Genomic DNA, 12,021 nt, shown 5'->3' on the forward strand with positions numbered 1-12,021 from the left:
GTATTGTCGTCTCCGTCACAGTGGCTTTTCTCAGCGTTTTTGTGCCTGATGGTTTTGCTCCGCAATTCAGCTGGATAGCTCCAGATTCGCTCCCTCCCATCACCCCCTCCCTGCCACACTGACTCTCCTGTGGTTTTCCCCTCGTTCTCCCCGTACCTCTCACCACTCCTTTTTGGGTAAGCAGTATTTTGCCTTCAGCTTGGGGAACGTTTGCTAATGACAGGATGTCTGAGCTTGTTCTGACCCTGAACTGCCTTGAACTCCTCTCTCTTCCTCCCACCCTTTCCTTTCTGGGATCTTATAATGTCACATGGCCATTAACAATTAGCTTTTCTTCTGCAAAAATGGCAAAAGCACTTAGCTGAAATCCCTGGCGCTCCTTCTTTATATTAATGTGTCCACCAGAGACACGTCGTTGGTCATGGATTATCAGCTCTTATTAACCAAATTAACTTTTTAGATTAAAAAGTGGCAAATTTTGTTTTGAGTTTTGACTATTCCTAGGGTCAGCAAAGTGTATCCCTGGCAGCCGCTAGACCTTCTGTCACTTATCAGGAAATGCTTGACTTAGACAATTCTTTCCTCCAACTTTGCTGATTCTTTCTCGAGGCTTTGTTGAAGGATTTCTTTTAAAAGGCGCTTGCGTATAGAGTAACAAATCTGAGTTACTGTATTTTAGACTTATTTTTTTGACTATTGGACAGAGGAAAATGAATGGGATTTAAGATCTTTGATGCCTTGAGTAAAGGAAAGCCTTCCTTGAAGCTGGAAATAAGGTTCAGCCACATTTTAAGAAAAAAATTTGCTAGCATTAATATTATTGATTTTGTTCAGTTCTTTTATGAGATTAAGTAGTTGGTTTATTTAATGTTGAGATGTTGCTTTGTTGATGAAGTCATTTCAGTCTTTGTAATCCTAGCACCTGCATACTTCCATAAACAACGGGTTGGAACAAAAGAAAAAAATGTGGCTATATTTAAGGAATATTTTGTTCTGTTTTTATGAGCGAGATTGTTGGAATTAAAAGTGATAACCTTTTTGGTAAGTTATCTCATAGGTCAGGAGCACTAAAAGTTTGAGTGCTGGGCTTCAAAGAAAATAACTTGGTCATTGAATTTAAGCTGTTTTAAAATTACTGTGCAAATATAATTTATTATTGATTTTTTAACAGCGAAAATAAAAACATTGGAATATGAGTGGAGAGAAAAGTAAAGCCTGTTTGATGTTTGGGACATTACTGTTGATGTCATTGTAAGAACAGTCATGTCTTGCTGCTTATTGCCATTAAAATGTTGACACTATAAAAATTGTGAAAGGGATTTCAGTTTAGGGACCAGTCTCTGAATTGAGGGACTCCCTCAATTCTTTGTGAAATTAACAGGTCATACCATAAATAATCGATGTTTTATTTATTTATTGAAAGGTCATATTGAGGATACACTGATTTTTTTTCCACTACATATTAATTAGTGTCTAATTAGATACCTGAAGTTTTATTCTCACTAGAAGGAAACCTACCAAAAAGTTAACAAAGATTTCTGGGTGGTGAGACTTATGGATGAATAAAAATACATTTCTTTACTTTTCAAATTTTCACATTACTTTTACAATCAGTAAAAAGAGTATGTGAAGAATTAAAGTCTTGTTTAAAAGAAAAAAAAGAAAGTCTTGTTAATATCCTAATTTGCCTGTTACTTAAAGAAGCTTTTATAAAATGTGTAATTTATTCTCATCCTCGGATTCAGGCCCATTAAAGTCACTTTTAGTGTGAGGTATTTGAAATAGTGCAGCTTGTGAAATGTACTCTGGTTACCTGAAGGAAAAAAGAGATACATAGTAAGGAAAGATGAAATTAGAATAATTAATTCTAATTAATTAATTAATTCAGTGTATGGTAGCGATCCAGTGTGGTAGCTTTGTACACCAGCAATCTTGTTCTAATAAGTCATTGGTTTTACTAAAATAGAAAAATTTTATCTTTTCTGTAGTACAAAATAGCTGTGTTGAATAAGATTTTAAAGTATATAAATGTTGATATATTTAGTTTTCAGTTACTTGTTTAGTCCTACGATTATGGTGGAAAGAGATGGCATATAAAATAATTTACTCTATCAAGGCTTTTGTTTTTTCCCTTATTTTCAGTAATATTTTTCTCCTTTTCCTTTATTGGTGAAATAGTACTAACTAAAAAACTGCAAATATTTTATTGTGAACAATGGAACTATAATGGCTTCTGAGATGGATATTCAAAAGTGAAAATGATGATCCTTAATATAAAAAAATTTTCTATGAACACAAAATTTTTGCGGTGGTATTTTCTTTGTTATTGTCTAATAATACTGAATATTTATAGGGCATTACATTTTGAATCTTTATTACTGTTCTCTAGTCTTAATAAAAATAATAGCATCATGTCATGGCATTCGTTTATATAGCTTTTATACTTCCATGATGTGTAATTACAATGAATGTATTGCTGTATTGTAGAAGAGAGACATTATATGTTAAATAGAGTACTTTATCTATTTCAAAAGTTGCCCCCTTTCATACATGTGAAGGAAAAATAGTTTTGAGTTCTTTGAATTTTGAATGTGTAATTTTTGCTTAAACTTTTAAATAGAAAAATTATTTTAAATGCATTTTGTAAACTGATTGTGGCATTTTGCATTTGAAATGATGAAGATAAACAGTAGGTTTATGGCATTTTTATATGTACTTCATATAGTATCTGTCAGGTAAAAAACTGCCTACAATAGAAAACCTGGTATAACTTGTGTTCAGCCTACAGTGTTGGCAATTTCTTTGACTGGTGATGAGAGGACCTATTAGACTGACTTTTTAAAAAAATGTCTATGAGCCAAAAAGTCTTACTGTCACCGGTGAATTCTTTGTCATTATTTTGCTCCCAGGCTTTTTTTTTTTTTTTTTTTTTATGCCACATAACATTGAGCAGAGTTCCCTGTGCTATACAGTAGTTCCTTCTTGGTTATCCTTTTTAAGTATAGCAGTGTGTACATGTCAATCCTAGACTCCCTAACTAACTGTGCCTTCCCGTTGTCAGTTACTTTGATATCTCAAAATATTTGACCTGAAAAGAGGAATTGCCAAGGACCAGAAAAATGTATTGAATGTACTTGAGTGTCGCTTACCTTTCCTAGCCTGTTTTCCTCTGTCTTTTGGCCAGCTTGGAAAATCAGTAGACGTCTATGCATAAATCTAACAGGTAGGGGTGCCTACTATAAATAACGTTATGTTCTGCAGTAACATATAATATTGAATATGGTATTTAAGGAGTAGATTTATAAATCCATGACATTCTGCAGTAACATATGATATTGAATACTGTATTTAAGGAGGTAGATTTATAAATCCATGACATATCAGGGTAAGCGAAAATTGTCTTTATTTTGATTTTTTTAATGTGTTAAAATTAGTTCACATTATTTGAGCATGTGTCATAAAAGGGAAGATAGCGCCAGATACATACTGTGTAGATTGCTTCAGTATTGGGGAAAAATTTGCCTTAAGGTAGATAAAATCTATGTCTATATTTATACAGGTATAAGTACTTACTGGTTTTTTGGTTTGGTATTGCATATTTTAATTAACTAAAGTGTAATTTTGATCTTTGAAGTTGCACACTTCATATGTGGCTATGTACCACTGAAAAATGGAAATACCAGACCAAATTGTACATTTTTGTCATTTTTTATATTAAAAACTGATCCTTATATAAATTGCATATTATTATTATTATCTTATTCAGATTTAAAAAACAGAACATGTTATTGACTTGATCTAAGAGTAGTCCATTAAAGTGAAAAACAATGAAAGAATGTTTGCTTTCTTTCGTTTGTGGTAAGAGTTTAAAAGGTTGACAAAATCTCTTTTTAATAGCACATTTAAAAAAATAAATTTATTTACTTTATTTTATTTTTGACTGCGTTGGGTCCTGCGTTGGGTCCTCGCTGAGCACGGGCTTTCTCTAGTTTCAGCGAGCGGGGGTCACCCCTCGCCACAGTGCACTGGCCTCTCATTGCGGTGGCCTCTCTTGTGGAGCACGGGCTCAGTAGTTGTGGCTCGCGGGCTCTAGAGCACAGGCCCAGCAGTTGTGGCGCACGGGCCTAATCGCTCCGCGGCATGTGGGATCCTCCCGGACCAGGGCTGGAACTCGTGTCCCTTGCGTTGGTAGGCGGATTCCCAACTACTGTGCCACCAGGGAAGCCCTAATAGCACATTCTTGTTAGTGTAAATACTTTCAAGAATACTCTAAATTTTGTATGCATATTTGTAAACAATGGGAAAAGGACCCAAGAATAATTTTTCTTTCACTATATTCGTTACTAACTCACTTTGGTCTTATCATATATTTAATCCTGCTATTTTTACAGTTGATGGTTAATATTTGTTATTAGTGTGTGTTAATGTTAAATGATATAAACAAAAGTTGGTTAAAATTGGTATTAATACTTGTGAAAAATTATCAGGTAACAACACTGAAGCTCTTACTCCAAATTTAGAGGCATTATCCTTTAAATTAATTAATACATATTTTTAAGTATTTTATAAAATAAACTTTTGAAGTATAATATACTTCCAGGTTTTAATATTTTAATTACTGATTTGTATTGCTATTTCTGGTGAGAAGGAAGCTTTTTGTTGATTTTTGAAGTAAGTTTTGGATTCCTTAAGCAGACATTAGTCCCTTGAGCCCATCTTACTGAATTATTTTTAAGAAATGATTTTTTTATCTATGGCTTTATTATACTTAATAAATATGATTTTTCAGTTAATTCAGAGATGTAATCAGTAAGTACTTTTAAAGCATTTGTCATGTCCTCAGCATTGTGTTAGTCATTGTACGTTATAAAAATATACTTTAATGGGTAGAAATAATGGCAACATTGGTTGTCTGGAATGTTCTGTCCTTGGCCCCTCTTCTCATGTTTTACATGATCCTTGGGCATTCTCACCTGTATTTAGTGCTTTGTTCTTATCACCTATATGCTGATGATCTCCATATCTTTATTTCTAATCCAGACCTCTTTTTCTTAGTTCTTTTCTAGCTGTCTCCCAGATATTATTGCCTCTTGGCACTCCCTTACCAGAGCTGAACTCTTTTATTACCCCCCTACCTCTATTCCCAGCCACAGTGAATGCGCCACCATCAGCCTAGTCACTTAAGCCAAAACCTTTGGCAGCTTCTTATGTTTTTCTGTTATGCTCTTCTCCCTCTAGTCCAGTCAGTCACACCCAATCTTGTTAGTTTTATTTCCTAAACATCTTTTAGGTTTATCTTTTTCTGTTGCCACTTTCACATGTCAGGATTTTGGAATGCCTCATCTGAATTACTACTTCCAATTTTACCCTATTTTAATCTAACAGTTATTCATTCTTACTTTATATATGTCTTTTTTTTAAAAGTATAGCTGATTTACAATATTGTGTTAGTTTCAGGTGTACAGTGAAGTGATTCAATTATATATATACTTTTTAAGATTCTTTTCCATTATAGGTTATTACAAGATATTGAATATAGTTCCCTGTGCTATACAGTAAATGCTTGTTGTTTATCTCTTTTATATATAGTAGTGTGTATCTGTTAATCCCATACTCCTAATTTATCTACCCCCCTTTCCTCTTTGGTAACCGTAAGTTTGTTTTTTATGTCTGAATCTGCTTCTGTTTTATAAATAAATTTATTTGTATTATTTTTTAGATTCCACACATGAGTACTACAAAAGAATATTGGTCTTTTCTCTGACTGACTTCACTCAGTGTGATAATCTCTAGGTCCATCCATGTTGCCGCAAATGGCAATATTTCATTCTTTCTTTATGGTTGAGTAATATTCCATTGTATATATATATATATATATATATATATATATATATATATATACCACATCTTCTTTATTCATTCATCTGTTGATGGTTTGTGTCTGTCTTTTTATCCCTCTGTTCTTTTTTCCTTCCATCCATCCATCCATCCATCTATCTATCTGTGCATCTATGTCTGAAGTGCATGTCTCCTCTATACCATCACTGTGGTCAGTGCTAGAATACAAAGATGAGGAAACTGGTGTGTTGATATTACAGTGATGGGACAGTTGGAGAGAAATTCTCATTTTTGAGGACAAATGTCACTTCCTCTGAAGTCTTCTTTGATCCATTCTGGCAGAGTTATGGTGATTCTGCTATAACATTTATGTCTACTATAGTACTTAATGCATTGTATTGTATTGTAATTAATTATTTACAAATCATCTACCCTTTTGTCTGGCTTTGTGCTACAGAGGGGCCATGCTTTTTAAATTTTGGTATTTCCCCCATATTATGTATTATTTAATTGAGTGAGTGAAGTGATGGAATTAGGAGAAACAACACTGAATTAGTAAGTTAGGGTCAGATTAGTTCTGACCTAGAAAGGGTCAAGAATTAATTTTGATATAGTAGAAAATAAAAAGCCATTAAAAGTTTTGAGTGTTGGTGCTACATGTAGGCCATGTAGGCTGTGTTTGTATGAGAGTAATTTGGATGCAGTTGGTAGGCCAATTTGGAGGAGCAATAATTTGGTATCACTGGGCTTTTTTAACTACACGTGAGCTGTACTAACTTGTTAGTGAAAATGGAGAGAAAGGGGCTGTAATCTTCAAAGATTGTTATCTTTTAGACAAAGTAGAATCAAAAATTACAATATATGTAAATATCTATTTCTAAAGGTCTAAAAACATTGGTCAATATCAAGAGTAAGATTTGGATAAAATTTCATCCTTAATGAAATCCAGCTGTTTAACTGTATAGTACTAGACTTAAATTCATTAAAATAAAATACAGAATTGCACTCCAGAACTGCATTTAATGTCATTCCTGTTACCCTGATAGTTATGTATACAGTTGACCAGGAGATGTTTTCATTGGAATTACTGTAATTAAATAAAAACTGCTTTATGGTCTACTTTTAAAATTAAAGACATTTTATTTAGGTTTTTATCAGTAAAATTGAGTTTTAAATTATGTCTCTGATATATTAAGTGTGTGATTAAAAACTAGATTCATTTGAGAAATCAGATTTATTTGAGAAATCAGATAATAATGCTTCCCCAAGTAATAACATAACTATGTGATCTTGAGCTAGTTACTTAAACTCTTAAGGGTCAGTTTCTTCTATAAAATTGGGAATGACAGAACCTACTTCATAGGGCTGTAGAAATTAAATGATATGTATAAAGCACTTTGCAAAGTACCTTGCACCTAGTGAGCACTCACAGTTAGCAATTATTTTTATCACTGTATTATAGCGGGAAAAACTTGGTTATGGTACTAGAATTGTTTTGCAGATCCATTCCTTCAGGTTGATGAATGTCTAAATAAGTGGTTCACAAGGACAATTGAATCAAAATCATCTCTGGCTTTTTAAACCGTACATACCTCCTGGATTTTCTAGTATGCCTCTCCCACCAAATTTGAGAATCAGTGTGTTAGTGAGTTAGTGTTACTAATGGGTGTATGTTGTACCCTTTAGGTATATTGGCAGGAAGGGAATAGTATAGACTAGTGGACTAAATAATTTAGGATATTCATTGTTGTTTCTTATCTAATGATCATTAGGGATAGAACTGTCGTAATCTTCCTGATGAGCACATTGATAAGCTTTTCCTTAGGGCCAGCCAAATTTTTCGTGTAACCATTTGCTCTGTTTCCCTTCTTCAGGCTTGTGCTATACCATTTCTTTGACATCTTAACAGTCTAGGCAATATTTGCTTTCCTTCTTAATGACTTTTGTATGTGACTCAGCTTTTCTGAAGTCAAAATAGAATAACAGGTAATACAACTTACCCATCAAGAGAAGAAACTGGTTTGGTTTTTCCCTTTGTCATAAAATCTGCTTAGATGTTTACTGTTTATTATTATGTTTTTGTTTATTATCTTATGTTCTTATAGGTCAGTGGCCTTAACCTGAGCTTCAGAAGCACTCTTGTTGATTTAAAAAAAAAAAAAAAAAAAAAAAAAAAGCGTGTGTGAGAGAGAGAGAGAGAGAGAGAGAGAGAGAGTGTGTGTGTGTGTGTGTGTGTGTGTGTGATAAATCTCAAGCTCTGTCCCAGAGCAACTGAATTGGATACTCTGGGTTTGGGTTTTTTTAAAACATTCCAAGTAATTCTTGAGTTTTAGAGTCATTGTTCTAGGATTTAAATTTAAAGTAAAGGCAAAATGATTAAAACTTTCATCATTCCATCTTATTTTTTCTCCCTTTCTATTTTGGATTTGCTAGTTTAATCATGTTTGGGGGGAAGTTTTCTTAAGTTGATGTATAAAAGTCTTCTGTTCCACATATTTACTTTTCCCTTTAATGAATGTTTTTGTCTTGCTTTTTTAGTTTGTTTTGTTAAAAGGTAAACTGAGGCACATTAAAATTTTCAACTTTATTTGAGCATACATTGATTTGAATCAGGCAGAGCCAAGCCAAAGGTGGTTAGGAGTGCTCCACCAACAGGAGCTAGGGTGGAGGTTTTCATAGAGAAGGCGTGGAAGCGAAGTAAGGAAGTTATTTGATTGGCTATAGCTTAAGCGGTTACCTTATTTAGGAAAGCCTAGTTGGTTGGTTGTGATTGCTGGTTCTTAAGTATCATTTCTTCAGATTCAAGTGTATTGAATGTAGCTTAGGTTTTGGTTTGTTTACTGCCACCTCAGTCTAATGCCCTTCTTGTTTAATTACTTTAGTTTCTTATCAGTGTCTTACTGTTTTGTCTTTATGATCTCAATTATTATGTTTTAAAAATTACCTTTCAAATATAAGAACATAAAATAATGTAGAAAATAGACCATAATCTAAATTTCCAGTGTGTCTTTTTGCAAATGTACGTAAATGTATTTTATTTTGGAGGTTTTTCCATATCTAAAGATCTTCCTTTATTTTTAATAGTTGTAGTACTTCTGTTGGATATATGATCACTCAGTCCTGTGTGGATCTTTGGGTTGTTACCTATTCTTTTGCTATTACTTTGCCAAATGAACAACATATACATATAACATTTGCATAAGCAAATGCGTGATTTAGATTCCAAGAACAAGGATTTCCCTAAAATTCATATGTTGAAACCTAATCCCCAGTGTAGTGGTATTTGGAGGTGGGACCTTTGGGAGATGCTTATGCCATGAAGGTGGAGCCCTCATGAATAGACCTAAGAGAGATCCCTTTCCCCTTCTGCTGTGTGAGGACACAGTGAGAAGGCAGTCTGTGAACTAGAAAGTGGGCTCTCACCAAGTACTGAATCTGCAGTGGCCTTGATCTTGGACTTCCCAGCCTATAGAACTGTGAGAAATAAATTTCTGTTGTTTATAAGCCACCTAGTCTAAGGTATTTTGTTATAGCAGGCCCAACAGACTGAGAGAGTTAACTTCAGCAATCATAAATTACGTCAATAGTATGATGTGATGAGAATAGCACTTCACCTCTATGGTCTTCCTCCCCCAAAATTATAACCCCAGTCTAATCATGAGAAAAACATCAGACAAATCTCAGTTGAGGGATATTCTACAAAACAGCTGAACAGTACTCTTCAAAACTGTCAAGGTCATCTAAAACAGGGAAAGTCTGAGAAACTCACAGCCAAAAGGAGCCTAAGAAGATGATTATACTGTAATGTGGTATACTCCATGGGATCCTGGAACAGAAAAAGGACATTAGATAAAAACTAATGAAATCTAAAGGAATGACTTTAGTTAAATATATCAGTTTTCGGTCAATAATTGTGACAAAGGTACCATACTAATAAAAGATCTTAATAGCAGAAACTAGGTGTGCGGTGTAGGGAAACTGTACTGTCTTTGAAATTTTTCTGTAAATCTAAAACTATTATAAAATAAAACATTTATTTAAAAAAAAAAAGATAGGTGCTTCTGTAATTCTGTTAGTTATAGCCAAATTACCTTTTTTTACTACTACCTGAATGTATGAGAGGCTTGTTTTCTTATAGCCTCACCAGCTGAATGTGTTGTCAAACTTCTGGAATTTTGTCGGTTTGATAGATGAGAACTGGTGTAACTCAGACTGTTGTGTTTCTCTCATTATGAATGACATTGAGTATTTTTTTTATATGTTTAATGGGCATTTTACTTATTTTCCCTTTCTGTGAACTCTCATGTTCTTTATTTTTCTGTTTGGTTGCTGGCCTTTTTTTCTCGATTTCAGGATTTCTCTATAGGGAGATGAGCCCTTTATTTGTGATATGGGTTGCAAATATATTTTTAGATTCTTTGATATTTTTTCACACAAGTTTTTTCCTTTTTTATATGGTAATTTTTTTAAATGTTTCTGGATTTTGAAATGTAGTTGGAAAAGTCTTCACCACTCCAAGATTATAAAGGAATTCATCGAAATTTTCTTCCAGTACTTGTGGTTTCCTTTTTTACACTTAGATCTTAAAATTTGAACTCTTCAGTTCCTCCCAATCATTGAGGCATTTTAAATGCTTAACCTTTTCTTTCAAATTACTCCTGTGTAAGCATGCCTGTGGTCTTATACGTACCTTAAATGATTTATAGTAGAAGAAATGTTTATACATTTACTTTTGGTGGATATGAAGTTTCAACTTTCTAGAAAATGTATTAAGCATTTCATTGTATCTTAATTCGAAATCATAGTTTAAAAATAATTTTAAAGTAGTGAAGACTCCTTTAAAGTTTGTTTTCACTGTTATACTGTAGTATATTTAGCAGTATTTTTTCTTCTAGATTATTAGCATTGTGGATTATTCATATATTAATTTAGTTTTTTCCCCATCCTGTTTCTCCTAAGATTATGGTTTAGATTATTAAACCCCTCTGTGACTTATCTTCCATCTTCCTTAGAACTCCTCACTGGTTTTATGGCCCCTTTGATATTAGTAATCTCTTTATTTGGTATTATTTAGAAATTTAATTAGGCCAGTTAGCTGTTTTAACTCATTAAGAAGCTGGAAGCAATAGTGTCAGCAGATGTTGCTTAACGTAGGGTGCTGATTTCTTATAACATTTTATAAAGGTTTCATAGTTTCCTTGCACCACTTGTGATGAACTATTATTGCTGAACTGAATCTTAAGACATTTGAGAAACTATCTGATAGTGCTGTGGAATGTTGGCTCCTAGAAAATACTACCCAAAATAACATGGTGAGTTTATTGCTTATTGTAGTAAAGGAGAACACCACCTTTCCTGAGTTGGTAGGATCTGCTGGGGGAAGAGGAGGAGCACGTGTATGGGTGAAAAGAAGAGCAAAGTTAGGAGGGAGAGTGAAGTTGGGATATTTACTGAGGATTTGGAATCTTTAATGCAGGTATTTCAGTGCAGGAGCTTGATTAGAATTAGTAGGGATCATGTAATAGTTTAGGATTGATAGACGTAGCAAAGCAAGGGTTTTAAGGTGAGATTTTTTCAGAGTTTTGGAAAGTGAACAATCATTTGCTGCTATTTATTGAAAAGTTGAATAGTCTGATGTTGGTTTATATGGGGTTTTGGGGAAGTTCCTGGAATGAACAATGAAGTTATTTGCAATTCTTATCTGCCTGGGCAAGAGTTTCCTGGAATAGTGAAGTCTTGTTGTTGAAGACAGCTGAATAGTGATGCTAATGTAGACTGTAAACTCTGGGTGCAGATGGTTTTAGTTCTCAGTGCCCATTCAGAACCACAATAAGTTTGAAAATGTATTTATAAAAAGTCTAATTCTCAGGCCCATCTACAAAGACAGTACATTCTGTTGGTGAAGGGTTTGACATTGAAAATTTTTCCCCTGAGGAATGAAGCCTAACTTTGACAATTAATAGTCTGAGACACCCAAGTAGGTAGTTGGATATATGTTTCTGCAGCTCAGAAAAAAGAGAAAAGTATCAGACGTGGAAATTTGGGAGTTACTCTTTAGATTGAACTTGTGTGCCTAGGTGACTTTGCCTTAGGAGGAAGCATAGTAAGAAGAAAACTACTTGGGCCTTAATAGTGCTTAATGGCTATAGTGTGTGTGTGTGTGTGTGTGTGTGTGTGTGTGTG

At 33.8% G+C, this 12,021-nt stretch overlaps 1 protein-coding gene across 1 annotated transcript in view; it reads left to right on the forward strand.

The window, feature by feature from the left end:
- CDK17 (cyclin dependent kinase 17) overlaps positions 1-12,021 on the forward strand; it is a 96,873-nt gene that overhangs the window by 794 nt on the left and 84,058 nt on the right. The window lies entirely within an intron of this gene.

The sequence above is a fragment of the Neophocaena asiaeorientalis genome, unplaced genomic scaffold (assembly GCF_003031525.2).
Source record: "Neophocaena asiaeorientalis asiaeorientalis breed wild unplaced genomic scaffold, Neophocaena_asiaeorientalis_V1.1 scaffold92, whole genome shotgun sequence".
NCBI classification, from domain to species: Eukaryota; Metazoa; Chordata; class Mammalia; order Artiodactyla; family Phocoenidae; genus Neophocaena; species Neophocaena asiaeorientalis.